Source organism: Giraffa tippelskirchi, chromosome 2, assembly GCF_054371585.1.
Source record: "Giraffa tippelskirchi isolate mGirTip1 chromosome 2, T2T-mGirTip1v1.2.pri, whole genome shotgun sequence".
Lineage (NCBI taxonomy): Eukaryota > Metazoa > Chordata > Mammalia > Artiodactyla > Giraffidae > Giraffa > Giraffa tippelskirchi.
This window is the reverse complement of record NC_137276.1, coordinates 1346421-1360484: the sequence shown is the minus strand read 5'-3', so window position 1 is coordinate 1360484 and position 14064 is coordinate 1346421.

The window sequence follows — 14064 nt, the reverse complement described above, 5'->3', positions numbered from 1 at the left end:
GGCCCGCGGTCCTCAGGTTTGCTGAGATGCTGCATGGCCTCGGGTCTCACACAGAGGAGCCGGACGCTGTGCTCCCCTCACGTTCTGTCCTGAATGCTCAGCCGTGGTTTCTAGGATCTCCAAGAACCCGAGTTGAAGCCAGCAACCGAAGTTCAGCCCCTCGAGGAAGGATGGTCATTTTCTTATTCATGTATTCCTTTATTTTCAAAATTCACCATAATGACCACATTTTACTTTCATGATTAGAAAAACAGGTGCTATTTAAATAAACAAAGTTCTCTTGAAGTTTTATAAATTCATTGGTTCTCAGTAATGCACTCCTCACCCCTCCAGTCAGGGTGGGGTCTTTGGAGAAGACATTGATCCCCCCACCCCTGAGTTCAGGACAAGAACTGTGTGCAGGGGACGAATTTGCTGCATGACGTAAAGCGTGAGTTTGTGCATGTGTATAGATGTGTTTGAAAATGAAAATCAATATTTTCTGAATCCAAAAATAAACGTATATTCACTGTTAAAAGTTACATGCATTTCAGGAAGATACAAACCAAAAAGTCAGCTCCTCTGAGATCTCACCCTCTAGAGAGACATTTCGTACTTTGGTATATGCACTTTCAGACTTTTTAGTTTTCTGTGACTGCAACACACACAAATATATATACGCACACTTATTTTCCCCATGTTTTTATTGTGTTAAAATGCATAGAATATTAAACTTAACCATCTTAGCCACTTTATTTATTTTTTGGCCATGCCATGTGGCTTGCAGGATCTTAGTTTCCTGACCAGGGATCAGACCCTAGCAAGGAAAGCACCACGCCCCAACCACTGGACTGCCAGGAAGCGCACAGCTCAGTGGCGTGAAACACGCCCACGTTGCTGTGCAAGTCAGCACCACTCATCTCCATGACTCTTTGCATCTCGCAAAATGAAAGCCACTCCTACTAAACAGTAGTTCCTCCCCCCGCCTCCTCCAGCCCTTGGAGACCCCTCCTACTTGCTCTCTGATTCTGACTGCTTTTAGGGACCTCATATGAGTGAGATTCCATGATATGTCTTTTTGGGTTTGGATAGTCTCACTTAGTATCACGTCCTCAAGGTTCACCCACGTTGTAGCATACTGAGGAATCTGCTTCCTTTTGAAGGTGGAATAATATTCAATAGTGTGTGCACATCACCTTTTGCTTCTGCATTCATCCGTCTGGGGGCATGTCCACTTTTTCACTCTTGTGAATTGTGCTGCTCTTAACACAGAGACACAATATCTCAAGACCCCACGTTCAGTTCATTTGGGTGTATATCTAGAAGTGGAATTTCTGGATCCCATGGTAATTCTATTTCTTTGAGGAACCATCATACTGTGTTCCAGCTGCTGAATCATTTTACATTCCTGCCACGAGTGCTCAGGAGTTCCAGCTTCTCCACATCCTTGCAGCAGTTGTTTATTGCTTTATTTTTTAGAATAGTATCCATCCTTATGGATGTAGGGTGATATCTTGGGTTTTCCTGATAGCTCAATTGGTAAAGAATCCACCTGCAGAGCAGGAGACCCCGGTTCGACTCCTGGGTCAGGAAGATCTGCTGGAGAAGGGATAGGCTACCCACTCCAGTATTCTTGGGCTTCCTTTGTGGCTCAGCTGGTAAAGAATCTGCCTGCAGTGCAGGAGACCTGGGTTCAATCCCTGGGTTGGGAAGATCCCCTGGAGAAGGGAAAGGCTACCCACTCCAGTATTCTGGCCTGGAGAATTCCCTGGACTGTATTAGCCCAAGGGGTCACAAACAGACCGACACGACTGAGCAACTTTCACTTTCCCTGACAATTAGTGATGTTGAGCATCTTTTCCTGTGCTTACTTGTTATTTGTCCACCTTTAGAGAAATGCCTATGCAAGCCCTTTCCCATTTTTTCTTAATTTTTTATTTTTTAATTTTTTTATCTTTTAAATTATGAAAGTATGATAACACATTTACAGGAGACTTTGAAAATACAGAACAAAGTTGCATATAGTTCCACTGTATATTGCAATTTTTTAAGTAGATAAACTATGATTTTCAGTCAGAGTTTCAATATCAAACTCTCAAAAATTAATAGAATGAATAGACAGAAAGGTAGAAAGACATAGTGGAGCTGACAACCACTATGAACCAATTCAACATATTAAGAGTTGTACAGTTTTCACACGACAGCAGGGTACAAATTCTATTCAGGTTCCCACAGACCACGAGGCTTTGCTCATTTTTTAATCTGGTTGTTTTTTGTTGTTGAGTTTTAGGAGTTCTCTGTATAGTCTAGATACTAAGCTTTTATCAGATACATGATTTGCAAATATGTTCTTCCATTCTGGGGGTTTCCTTTTTACTCTGTGGATAGTGTCATTTGATGCACAAAATTTTTAAAAATTGTCATGAAGTCCAGTTTGCCTGTTGTTTCTTTTGCTGCCTGTGCCTTCGGTCATGGCCAAGAAACCACTTTTGAGTCCAGTGCAGTGGAGCTTTTTGTCCTGTGTTTTCTTCTCTAGGCTGTATTATTTCAGGTCTTATGTTTAGCTCCGTCCTTCGTTTTGAGTTGATTTTTGCGTGGTGTGAGGTGAGGTCCAACTTCATTCTCTCCCATGTGGATACTTGGTTTTCCCGGCACTATTTGTTGAAAGACTGTCCTCTCTCTAATGGATGGTCCTGGCACCCTTGTCAAAAATGGTCTGAGCATGTCTGCGCGCGCTCTGTCCTACTTCTGGCCTCTCGGTTCTGTCCCATTGCTCTGTATGTCTGTCTTTAATGCCCATGCTTATTGTTTGAAATTGACATGTGATCACACTGCACACACTTTTCACAGCCAGCTTTTAAAAAATGTAGTGGTATGTTGTTTACATGTCTCCACGTCAGTACAGAATCTCAAGCCATGTTGAATGGTGCCGCTGCATTGCGGTCCGTGTTCATCCGAGATTCATGTGAATCATCTGTCGTTGGACTTTCTGGAAGATCCCCTGGAGAAGGAAATGGCATCCACTCCAGTATCCTTGCCTAGAGAATTCCTTGGACAGAGGAGCCTGACGGGCTACAGTCCATAGGGCCGCAAACAGTCGGACACAACTCAGCGACTGGGCACAGACATACAGGAAGCTTCCATTGAGGAGGTTTCTCTGGTGTGTTATGGGCAACGTTGTCATAATCATCCTTAATTGGGTTCTATTTAAAGTGCCTGGCACAGGCTAAGTGCTGTGAAAGTATTTGTTACATAAAATCTGTATAAGCACCATTATCATTTCCTCAGAATGCATTCTTCGAAGTCGCATTTCCCAGTTAAAGCACGTGTGGTCTGCCTCCCACCTGGATGGACGCCGCCCTGAGCTGGGCCTGAGCAGACCCCTCGGAGTGGGCGATCCTGTGTCCGGGCCCTGTGTGCCCCTCGGCTGGGCGTGGGGTTTGGATCTTGGCCCCAGAGCCACCCTCCTCTCTCCACACCCACCTTGGATCGGGGCTCCAGCACTTGCCAGTGGGGTGACCTGGGCAAATTAACTGACCTCTTGGTGCCTTGGTTTCCCACCTGGACCCCAGCGTGGCCGCAGTGTCTGTCCTGCAGGGCAGCGCGTGTGAGGCCCCCGGCAGCCCAGTCTTGTCCCCTTGATCAGTCAGAGCAGCCGGACTCCGAGTGCCCTGAAGCTCGGACATCCCTGAAACCCTGCCTGTCCTAGAGCACCGGCGAGACTGCCCTCTGCTCCCATCAGGGTCGTGATGGAACACGGCCAGGCTGATAGAGGGCGAGCAAGTGTGTTCTCCGTTGCACGGGTGGGCCCGGCTGCATTGGATTCGTCTCAGGTTTCATTCTTCAGGGCTTAACGGATATTAATCCCCTCTATCGCCTCACCATGAACACCCTCGAACTGGAAGTTCATTCATATCGTGTCGTTGTTGTTTGGTTGCTAAGTTGTGTCCAACTCTCGTGACCCCCCGGACTATGGTCTTCCAGGCTCCTCTGTCCATGGGATTTCCCAAGCAAGAATGCTGGAGTGGGCGCCGTTTCTTCCCCATTCATATTACTGACCTTACAGCTGCATGGAATCTAGGGGGCTTCTCTGAAGGCAAGGGGGCCGGGCGCTGTCCTGGAGCGCTGTGGCAGGAGCTGTCCAGCGTCACCGTCTGTTCCCTGGAGGATGTGGCCAGACCTGCCCCGCTGAGTCTAGGGTTCCTGCTGCGTGAACACTGAGAAGCCTCTGGCCGGGCGGGCTGGGCAGCACTTCCCCCACGGGTCCTCCCCGTGGCATCTGAATGGAGCGGCCGTTTGCCTGTAGCATCTCGGAGCCGCTCGGAGAGCTCGCGATCCTGCTTAGAAACGACGGGAGCTGGTCCCTCCCCCTGGATGTAGTCACCGCGTGGTAAATTCCATCTGAAAAGAGGAGCCGCGCTTTGCTGAGTCACAGAACCCGGGGAGCTGATTGCACAGGCGGGGAGAGCGTCCCCGGGTCAGAGGAAGGCGGAGGAGAGGCGCGCGGACGGAGGGGCCGGGGCTGGCGTAAGTGGGGCCCTTTGAGCGCCTTGGGGGCTTTGCAGTGATCGGGTGGGCCGAGGGCTCTCTGCACGGGTTTTCCCATGGGAGCTGGCTTCTGTGTGCGGCGTGCACACGGGTGTAGCCGGAAAGTTCACGGGGGGCAGGGGCCAGATAAGTCGTGTTACTTGTGCAAAGGGCAGCACAGAGGACGAGGGCCCCACCCGCCCGGGGCCCCACCCGCCCGGGCGGCACAGAGGATGAGGGCCCCACCCGCCCTCTGCGCGTCCTGCTCCTGAGGCATCTGGGGGAGGGCTGGGCCTGGGGCGCCAGCTGCTCCTCCTGGACTCTGGGGGGTCGGATCCGTGCTCAGAGCCGGAGCCAGTCTCAGGGCAGCCATGGGGGGTGGGGGGGAGGCTGAATGTGCGGCTCCGTGATGGGTGTGGTGAGCACCCCGCCTCCCTCGTCCTGGGAGTGCAGTGGCCTGAGGGGGGCTCCTGGGCCAGGCTTTTGTTTTTTTTAATAACAGGCACGTTTATGGCTCTCTCCTCACCATCTGTCTGCCCTGTGGAGGGATGGGGTCTTCTCTTTAAAACTTAATCAAGAATTACAGTCTGTCCATCAACATCCTTTCTCCCGCAAGGGACTCAGAGTGTTTGGGGGCAGCAGCAGCTTATTACCTGATTTCCAGCACTTTTCCTGGAAAGAAGCAGTGTTGTTGCGCGTGCCTCAGTCTCTCCAGTGCAGAGAACGTCAGCGGTTGAGTGGAGCTGGTCAGGCTCAGTGGAAAGACCATCACAGGCCAAACATAAATGATTCTGACACATGTTGGGTTGTGAGTGGGCTCGCTGTGAAGCTGTGTACGTGGCCTGCAGCTGCAAACACTGTTGCCTTGAACTCTGCCATTGGTACAAAGCCCAGGTCCGAGTTGCAGATTTGAGGATGTTCGCAGCGGCTCTGGGCCTCTGCCCAGCTATTCTCAGTGCTCCCCGAGTTCCGGCGGGGAGCAGCACAGCAGAGTAAAGCCGGCCACGGCGAGACTTCAATGCATCTCGACGGCACCACTGACCTGGGGGCAGCCTCTGAGCTGCCCTGGGGTCTCAGAAAGTAGGCAGCACCTACCTGGTAGAGGCCAAGGGCCACGTGGGCCAGTGCAGCTGTGTCCGAGCCTTCCGTCCTTGGCTCAGGGAGGACTTGAGGGCTCGCTTATGAAATCCAAATGCTGCACACATCAGACTGAGTCCTGTTCCCATGCAGACGATGCTGGGCAGACCCATCACCTGGAGACCTTACCTGACAACATGGGACCCCCGGGCGCAGCCTTGTGGCCAGGGAGTTGGTGGGGGCGGGAGGGAGGGGGTAGGGAGAGCTCCGCGTCGGCCCCAGACCAGGGACCCTGCCCTGAGATGAGCAGAGAGCCCACATGTGCCCTCACTGCTGATCGGACTGTGGGCTACCATTCAGGGTGGTCCCACCCCTTTTCGGGTTTTCGTTGCTCTTTGGTCTTCCCAGGTGATGCTGGTGGTAAAGGCGCCACCTGCCAATGCAGGAGACGTTAGAGACACGGGTTTGATTCCTGGGTGGGGAAGATCCCCTGGAGGAGGGCATGGCAACCCACTCCAGTATTCTTGTGCGGAGAATCCCATGGACAGAGGAGCCTGCAGGCTACAGTCCGTGGGGTCATAAGGAGTCAGACATGACTGAAGCGACTGCACACACAGCACTGCTCCTTAGCTTCCAGTCTGAGGTTCGTCTGAGGGCAGGCCCCAGCGTGGCAGCTGATACATGCATCTCAGAGTTTTATTAAATAGCAGCCTTGACTGTGCCCTGCTCTGGTCTCAGGGCAGGACGGAGCCAAAACCCAAGTCCGGGAGGACCTTCCGAGACGATCAAGCTGGACATAGAGTAGGTGGTGATGTTAATTCTCCACTCAGACACCGAAGCGGCCCTCTTCAGTAAGGGACTGGAAAGCCTGGGACTCTAGTCACAGCGGCAGGATGCTGTTTAGAGGATGTCACCCCGTCCTCCTCCCCGAGGCTGGCGGGCGCGGTTCCTGCTCAGAGGCACTGGCTGTGGTCCCAGCCCGCGACGAACTGAGCTGCAGACCCAGGCCCAGGTCTACCCTGCACCACCCTCCCAAGGCCCGCGGTGCTGGGCTGGCGCTTGTCATCCCTTTGACAGCTTAGGAGAGGCCACCTCGGGTGGCACAGCTGACAGGTGGGGAGAAGGTCATGGGGAACCATACCAGGGGCACCGGGCATGGGGTCGAGGATGCGGTCGAAGGCAGCCTGGCCTCAAAGGGAAGCCGGGCTCATGCCTGGGGAGGGAAGGCATTCCACGCTGGGGCTCTGTCCCAGGCGGCCCGGAGGCTGGGACTTGACCGGACGGTCCTGAAGGTTCAAGGCCAAGAGGCCCTGTGGGTCCCAGGGACCTCGTGCTCCATGGGCTGGCGGCTCTGACTTTGGAGCTGCACCCCTGCTCCCTGCTGGGTGAGCGCAGTCTCCCCCGGGTCGGGTGTCTCTGCCCTCTGCCAGGACTCTGCCGGCAGGGGCTGGGTTGCCCCACTGCAGCTTTGGCTTTGAAGAACCGCGTGGGTCTTCCTGCCTGTGGAGAGCTCTGTGCAAGCCCAGCAGTGGTGGGGCTGGGGGGATGTGGCCTGGAGGAGGCTGGGCAGCGCCCCCAGGAAGACTTTCCCGCAGGCCCCCAACATCCGCTGCTGGAGGTTGCCCGAGCTCCCACGTCTCTTGGATTACGGGGCGGGTGGGGACAGGCAGGACCTCGGAACCCACCACGTCCACACTGAGGTCCCCCAGGTGGACCTTTCTGTGGCTGCTTCGTCCTTTGGAGATGGACTGTGCACAGGAAGAGTTGCCCTATTCCTAAAGCACCAAGGGGCGTTTGTCAGGGCCTCGCACGTTTAATCTGAGGTTCGTCTGAGGGCAGGCCCCAGCGTGGCAGCTGATACACGCATCTCAGAGTTTTATTAAATAGCAGCCTTGACCGTGCCCTGCTCTGGTCTCAGGGCAGGATGGAGCCAAAACCCAAGGCCGGAAGGACCTTCCGAGGTGGTTAGCAGATGTGAGGCTGGGGGGCAGGGTGGGGTCCGGGGGCTCCACCGAGCCCATTGCTGCCGCTTCTCCATGCAGCAAGTGCTTGCTGAGACCCTCACACACAGATGTCTGTGGAGTCAGGCCCCGTGGGACGCGGGGTGGGGCGGTACCCCCCACCCCCCCGCTGACCCAGCTGCAGAGCCAGAGCGGCTGAGCCCTTGTGCACGCCTGCCAGCCCCTGTGGGAGGCCCCGGCTCCCTCAGCCACCGCTCCGTGGGGGCAGGCGTGCAGTGCTGGCCCTCACCTGCGCGTCCCTGAGGAGGCGAGGCCCACGCCTTCTCATTTGCTTATTTGCTGTCTGTTCACTCACTTTGGTGAAAGTGAAAGTTGCTCAGTCGTGTCCAACTCTTTGCAACCCCATGGACTATAAAGCCCATGGGATTCTCCAGGCCAGAATACTGGAGTGGGTAGCCTATCCCTTCCCCAGCAGATCTTCCTGATCCAGGAATTGACTCTGGGTCTCCTGCATTGCAGGCAGATTCTTACCTGAGCTATCAGGGAGGCGCTTTGGTGATAGGTGTTTAAAATCTTTTGCTAGTTTTAAATTGGATTATGTGTCTTCTTATTAATGAATTTTGACTTGTAGAAATGTATCTATATTCTGGAAACAAGACCTTTGTCAGACGTGTACTTTGTAACCGTGTTCTCCCAGCCTGTGGCTTGTCTTTTCATTTTCTTAACCATACCTTTCAAAGACAAATTTTACATATTTATGAAGTCTAATTTGCCAGCATTTTCCTATGTGATATTTGTGCTTTTTTTTTGCTCTCTAAGAATGTGTTTTTCTAATCCAAGATCATGGAAATTTTCATCTGTTTTCATCTGGAAATTCTATAGTTTTAGTTTCACATTAGTTCCATGATTTATTTCTACTAGGTTTCCAAACATGAATTGAGCTGTGGGGTTGTGCTTCCCCCCCCTTTTTTGTTTTGGCATACGGATGCGTAAGTGTTACAGCACCATTTGTTCAAAAGACTGTCTTTTCTCCACTGAATTTTCTTGTACCTGTTGTCAAATATTAATTGCTCAGATAATACATGGGGCTCTTTTTTGGTTCTGCTTCACTGGTCTGTGTGTGGAGCCTTTTGGGCTATAGTACAAAAGGTCACAAAGGACACAAACTGAGCATACAACATGTACACATATATGACATCATGTTATACATGTTTACTGCAGCTTTATTGTAAGCTGAAAGTCCCAACTCCAAATTTGTTATTTTCCAAAATTGCCTGCTAGATTTTCCCAAACTTAAAAGTTTAGATCATTTGCTTTTTCCATATCTGTTTTAGAAACAGCTTTTCAGTTTTTACAAAACAAAGTCCATTGGAATTTTGAGGTTACATTTGACGTATATTTCAACTGGGGGAAATTAACATCATAACAATATTAAGTTTTGTGACCCACAAACAGAGTGTATCTCTCCATTTAGATCTTTAACTTTCTCTCATGAATATCTTGGGGCTTTAAGTGTATAAATATTGTAACTATTTCGTCTGATTCCTAAATTTTCTGTCTGGTAGTTGCAACAATGTAGCATCTCTGAATCTAGTTCTGATTGCTGTGTTTGTTGACAATGGATTGTTTTCTTTGTTTTTTTCTGAGTCTCATAATTTCTTGTTGAATGTCAGGCATTGTCTGTGGAAGAACAGTGGAGACTGAGGGAACATATATGCCAGAAAGGGGCACCTGTCTTCGTGGGTTAGTGTGTGGGTTTGAGGAACCCAGGCAGCAGAGAAGTGGGTCGGGGTGTGTTACCCTCCAGCCGTGGTTGCCCTGTGCTGTGTGCAGCGCGCTGCCTTGGGCCAGGAGGGGTAGTTACTGTCTGTTCCTGCTCCAGCCTCGGTGTCTGACGCTCTGCCCACTGGCATCTTGGAAGGGTCTCTCTCTGAAGCCTGGCTCCTTGCCCAGCCCTGGATTGCTGTTGTTTGTACTCGTTCAGCCTTGTTTGGGGGAGGGGGTCTCATTCTTCTGGTCTAGCTTAGGAGTCCCTGGACTCGAGCGAGTTCTCAGCCTTCCCGCCCCTTCCCCGGCCCCCAGCTCTGCTTGTGTTCCTGCAGGATCCTGACCCCCAGGGCCTCCGACTCCCTCCCCAGGGCAGGGTCTTCTCCTACTGCCGGGCAGGGGGAGGCAGGGGTTTCCTACTGTCCCCATGATCCTGAGGACAAGAGGGTTTGCTGGTCCTCTCCCCGTGGCCGAGGCGTTCGCTGTGCCTGTGAGAAGGGGCTCGAGGTGGGGCGGTCTCGCCAGCCTCGGTCCTGCCCTCTGCCTGCCTCACATCTGGGTCCAGCGACTCTGGGCTGGTGTGCTGGCCCCCATCCAGCCCATAAAGACGAGCTGCAGCTGGAGCTGAGCTCTTCCCCTGAGCTCTGCCCACGGTGAGCCAGCTCAGGTGCCCGGGTCCCCTGGGACCGGCTTGTCAGCCTTGGTTCTCTCGGTACCTGACTCTTCCTGGGCCCAAAGAAACACATGATTTGGCAGATTATGTGGCTCTTTTTCATTTTTCAGAACAGGAGGGACATTTTCTCATGACTTTCCACATCTTAAGCAGAGGCAGTTTTCTCCTATGTTTTAAAAATCATTTTTCTTTCCTTTTTTGCCAGTTATGTCTTTTGATAGTTACCTATTTATCTTGTGAGATCTTAGTGTTACTGTTGAGTTTCACAATCTCCTAATATAGTAAAGACACTAGCTTTGTTGTATTTACTGCAAATGATATTTCCACGTGTTTTTAGCTTCTTAACTGCATCTCACTGGTGATAGAGCGAGGTGAGGGTTTTGTGTGGTGGAATCTATTGATCTTGCCTCCTGTGGGTTCCTTTTATCTCCTTTAAGCCTAAAAGATCCTCTGTCCACAGACTTCAGAAATTCTCCTTTCTGCATCTCCCTGATACTTTTAATGATTTGATTTTTTGCCCTTAATTCTCTTAATCCATTTAGAATTTCATGTCAGAAAGGCAATATTCCACAGGTTTATTTCTCGTTCACGATCGGCCGGCTAATCACTCTGATGCTTGTGAGTGGTCCTCTCCCCTTGCTGGTGAATATGATGTTTTCTATCCTTAGATGTAACATGGGGCCTCTTTCTGAGCTGTGTGATCTTTTTCACTCATCTGGCCATTCATGACGTTGGGTGTTTCCTGCTTAGTAAAACTGCATGATTTAGACTAAAGAGACTGTTTCCCCGTTAGAGAAGCATTTGCCTCATCTCTCCCAGGCCCATTTCAAGCTGGTCGGGAGCAGATCAGTCAGAACTGTCAGCGCGCGGTGGCAGGATCCGTCCCTCGCTCCAGGCTCCCTGCAGCCTCTGCGGGGCCTCGGTGGAGGCGGGCACGGAACGTGGCCAGCCCGCTGCCCTGGGGCCTGAGCCGGGTTTCGTCTGGCAGGTCCTCCCAGAACCTCCTCCTCTTCCTTGCCGCACCCGCTCCCCTCAAGGGCCCGGGCCCTCCCCTCCTGGGCAGCCTGTCCTGGGCTTTCGGTAACTCTGGGCGCCCTCCCTGGGACCATCCAGGATCAGAGTCCAGGGAGGGGTCAGGACAGGAGGCCGGCAGCAGGCCTGCTGGTTTGGCTGTGCAGCCGTGGGGACGGTGCTCTTCGAGCAGTGACCACTGCACCAACTGTGCACACTTAGAAGGCTTTCTGGGGTGGGGAGCTGCCCATAGCCCCCTCCTCACCTCCCGGCCCCCTGCAAAGCAAGGCAGACCCCACCTTCTCAGGTGGACAGCTCTGGGGCACCAAACCCAGGGAGGAGAGGAAGATTTAACTAAAGCACTCAGATTGCCAGCCCCCTTCAGCTTATTCAGAGATGTATTCGTAAAACAATTTTACTTCTTAATAATTTATCAGAATCTGTAACATATTTGTACTATTTGAATCAGTATAGAGCAATAATAATTGCAATGATAACTCAACCTGGAAGACATTTTTATAACCTTGGCACTGAAGGTCACAGTAAAAACTGTAAATTTTCCATTTACATACATTTTCTTGTCCTGTAAAGATGTGATAGGGTGATCAATAGAAGGCCTTCAATCAAAAAAAAAAAGTATCCTATTGGGGGTAATATATAACCTTATTCTGTGTGGTTGGTAGAATTTCAAAGGGAAGAGGAATAATGTAAAGATTTTACTAAAGAAGAGGCATTACTAAAGATGACATATTTTTGAAACAAATGACTGGGCTTCAAATCACTGTTCTAGTTTAGGTAACTTTTGTTGCTATCTATCTTCTGTTTGAAGTTTATGAACCTTTCCTTTGGGATGGATAATTCTGCTGTTAATACTGCACACTGTATTTTCTTGTCTCAGACATGGTATTTCAATCTCTATATTATTGATGTGGGTCCTTGGAATTTGTTCCCTGTCTCTTCTTGACAGGCTGATGTTCCCCCAGTTTCTGAGAATTGTGGTTTTCTCAGTTCTGGCTGTTCTAACGTCCTGGGCTGCTAGTTCCCACGTGTGCCTCGTGTCTGCATTTCCTTCTGCTGTTGGGTGTTTTTCCCTCTCATTAGGACTCCCATTTCCTACCTCTTTGCAGGTCTGCAAATGTTTGATTGAATGCCAGACATTGTGGTTTTATATTGTTGGGCTGAATTGTTTGTATTCCTTTAAATGTATCTGAGGATCGTTCTGGGTATGGCTGAGTCACTCTGGAGGAGTTGGCTGCTTTTGAGGCGTCCCTTTGAGCTTCCCCAGTCAGAAACACAGAACGACTTTCAGGCTCGGCCAGTTTGGCTCACTCCAGAGGTCGCCCTTCTAGGGTCTCTCCTGCTGCCTCCGGTCACAATCCCCCGAGGGGACGCCACCAGGCGACGTGGTGCCGCCTGCGTGCAGGGGGTGGGGGGTGGGCAGGCCTGGAGCCGGCTCTCCTCGGGGGACACTCCCCTCCAGGCCCGGTTTCCTCATCTGAACAACCAGGGCTTTGGCTGGTGATCCTGAGAGTCTCTCTTGGAAATCTGGTTGTTAGACGTCTCCATTTTTAAACGCTGACCAGCCAGGTGATGGGTTTGGCAGAAGCAAAGCTGTGCATAAAGCCAGTTCTGTTCTTTTCAAAACTCTCGCGCTGGCACTTGAGGAGGCTCAGTGGTTCACTGTGCAGTCACAGCGGCTGCAGCCCCTGTGTCTCAGGAGGGGGTCCTCCCGGGACTGAGTCACAGCGGCTCACACAGCACGCGTCTCCCAGAGCCGCTCACTCAAGGGCAGTGCTGGGGACCCTTTGCTCAAACAGGTGGGTGGTGTCTACCGTCATTTATTTATTCATTTGAATTTGGCCACGCAGTATGTGGTTTGCAGGATCTTAGTCCTCCAGCCAGGGATTGAACCTGGGCCCCTGTCAGTGAGACCGTGGAGTCCTAACCGCCGGACGTGCAGGGAGTTCCCTACAATCATTTAGCGTAATGTCTGTCTTCTATCCTGAGACTCGAGCCAGCGAATTTTAAATCATGCTTATGATTTAAATTCTAACTGAAATAGTAGTAAATACAAGTCTAAGATTTTTTTTCTTTGATCAAAAACTCGTGGCCTTCTGCCTCCAGAAGACAGAGCAGACATACTTTTCCCTGTTCCTCCCATTAGTGCAAGAAAATCTCTGGACACTGGTCTAACACAAGCATAAAGAGACTGAAAGGTGGGGTGAAGAATGTAGGGCAGCTGGGGACCTCAAGACCGAAGAAGGCACAGCGGTGAGCTCCCTGGGTTTTCTCCCGGGGTTGGAGTTGGAGAGGCCAGCAAGTCAGATGGACGTACAGGCATAGACAGAAGCGGCCCCAAGGAAAGCCCACCCTCTGGCCGGAGGGTCAGCGGCAGGCAGCTCGCTGGGGGCGCACAGATGGCAGGCGAGCAGTGACAATAGTTACCAGTGGTGGTGAGGGAAATGCAAATTAAAGCCACAGCGACACATAAATCATACCAATGTTTTCTTAGGTCAGTCTCCCAAGACAGTGGAGATAAAAACAAAAATAAACTAGTGCGAACTAATCAAACTTACGAACTTTGGCACGGCAAAAGAAACCATAAACAGAGGAAATATTCGCAAACAATGAGACCAACAAGAGCTTAATTTCCAAAATATCAAAGAGCACATACAACTCAACAAAACAGCAAAAAATAAACAACCCAATCAGACTACGGGCAGAAGACTTAAATAGACATTTCTCCTAAGACATACAGATGGCCGATAGGGATGTGGAAAGATGCTCAATACCACTAACTATTAGAGAAATGCAAGTCAGAACTACAATGAGGTATCACCTCACACTGATCAGAATGTCCGTCATCAAAATCTACAAACAATAAATGCTAAAGAGGATGTGGAGAAAAGGCAACCCTCCTACACTGTCGGGGGGATGTAAATTAGCGCAGGCACAATGGAAAACAGTGTGGAGATTCATCAGAAAGCTAAAAATAGAATTACCATATGATCCAGCAGCTCTACTCCTGGGCGTACATCTGGACAAAAGTATAATTCAAAAGATAGATGC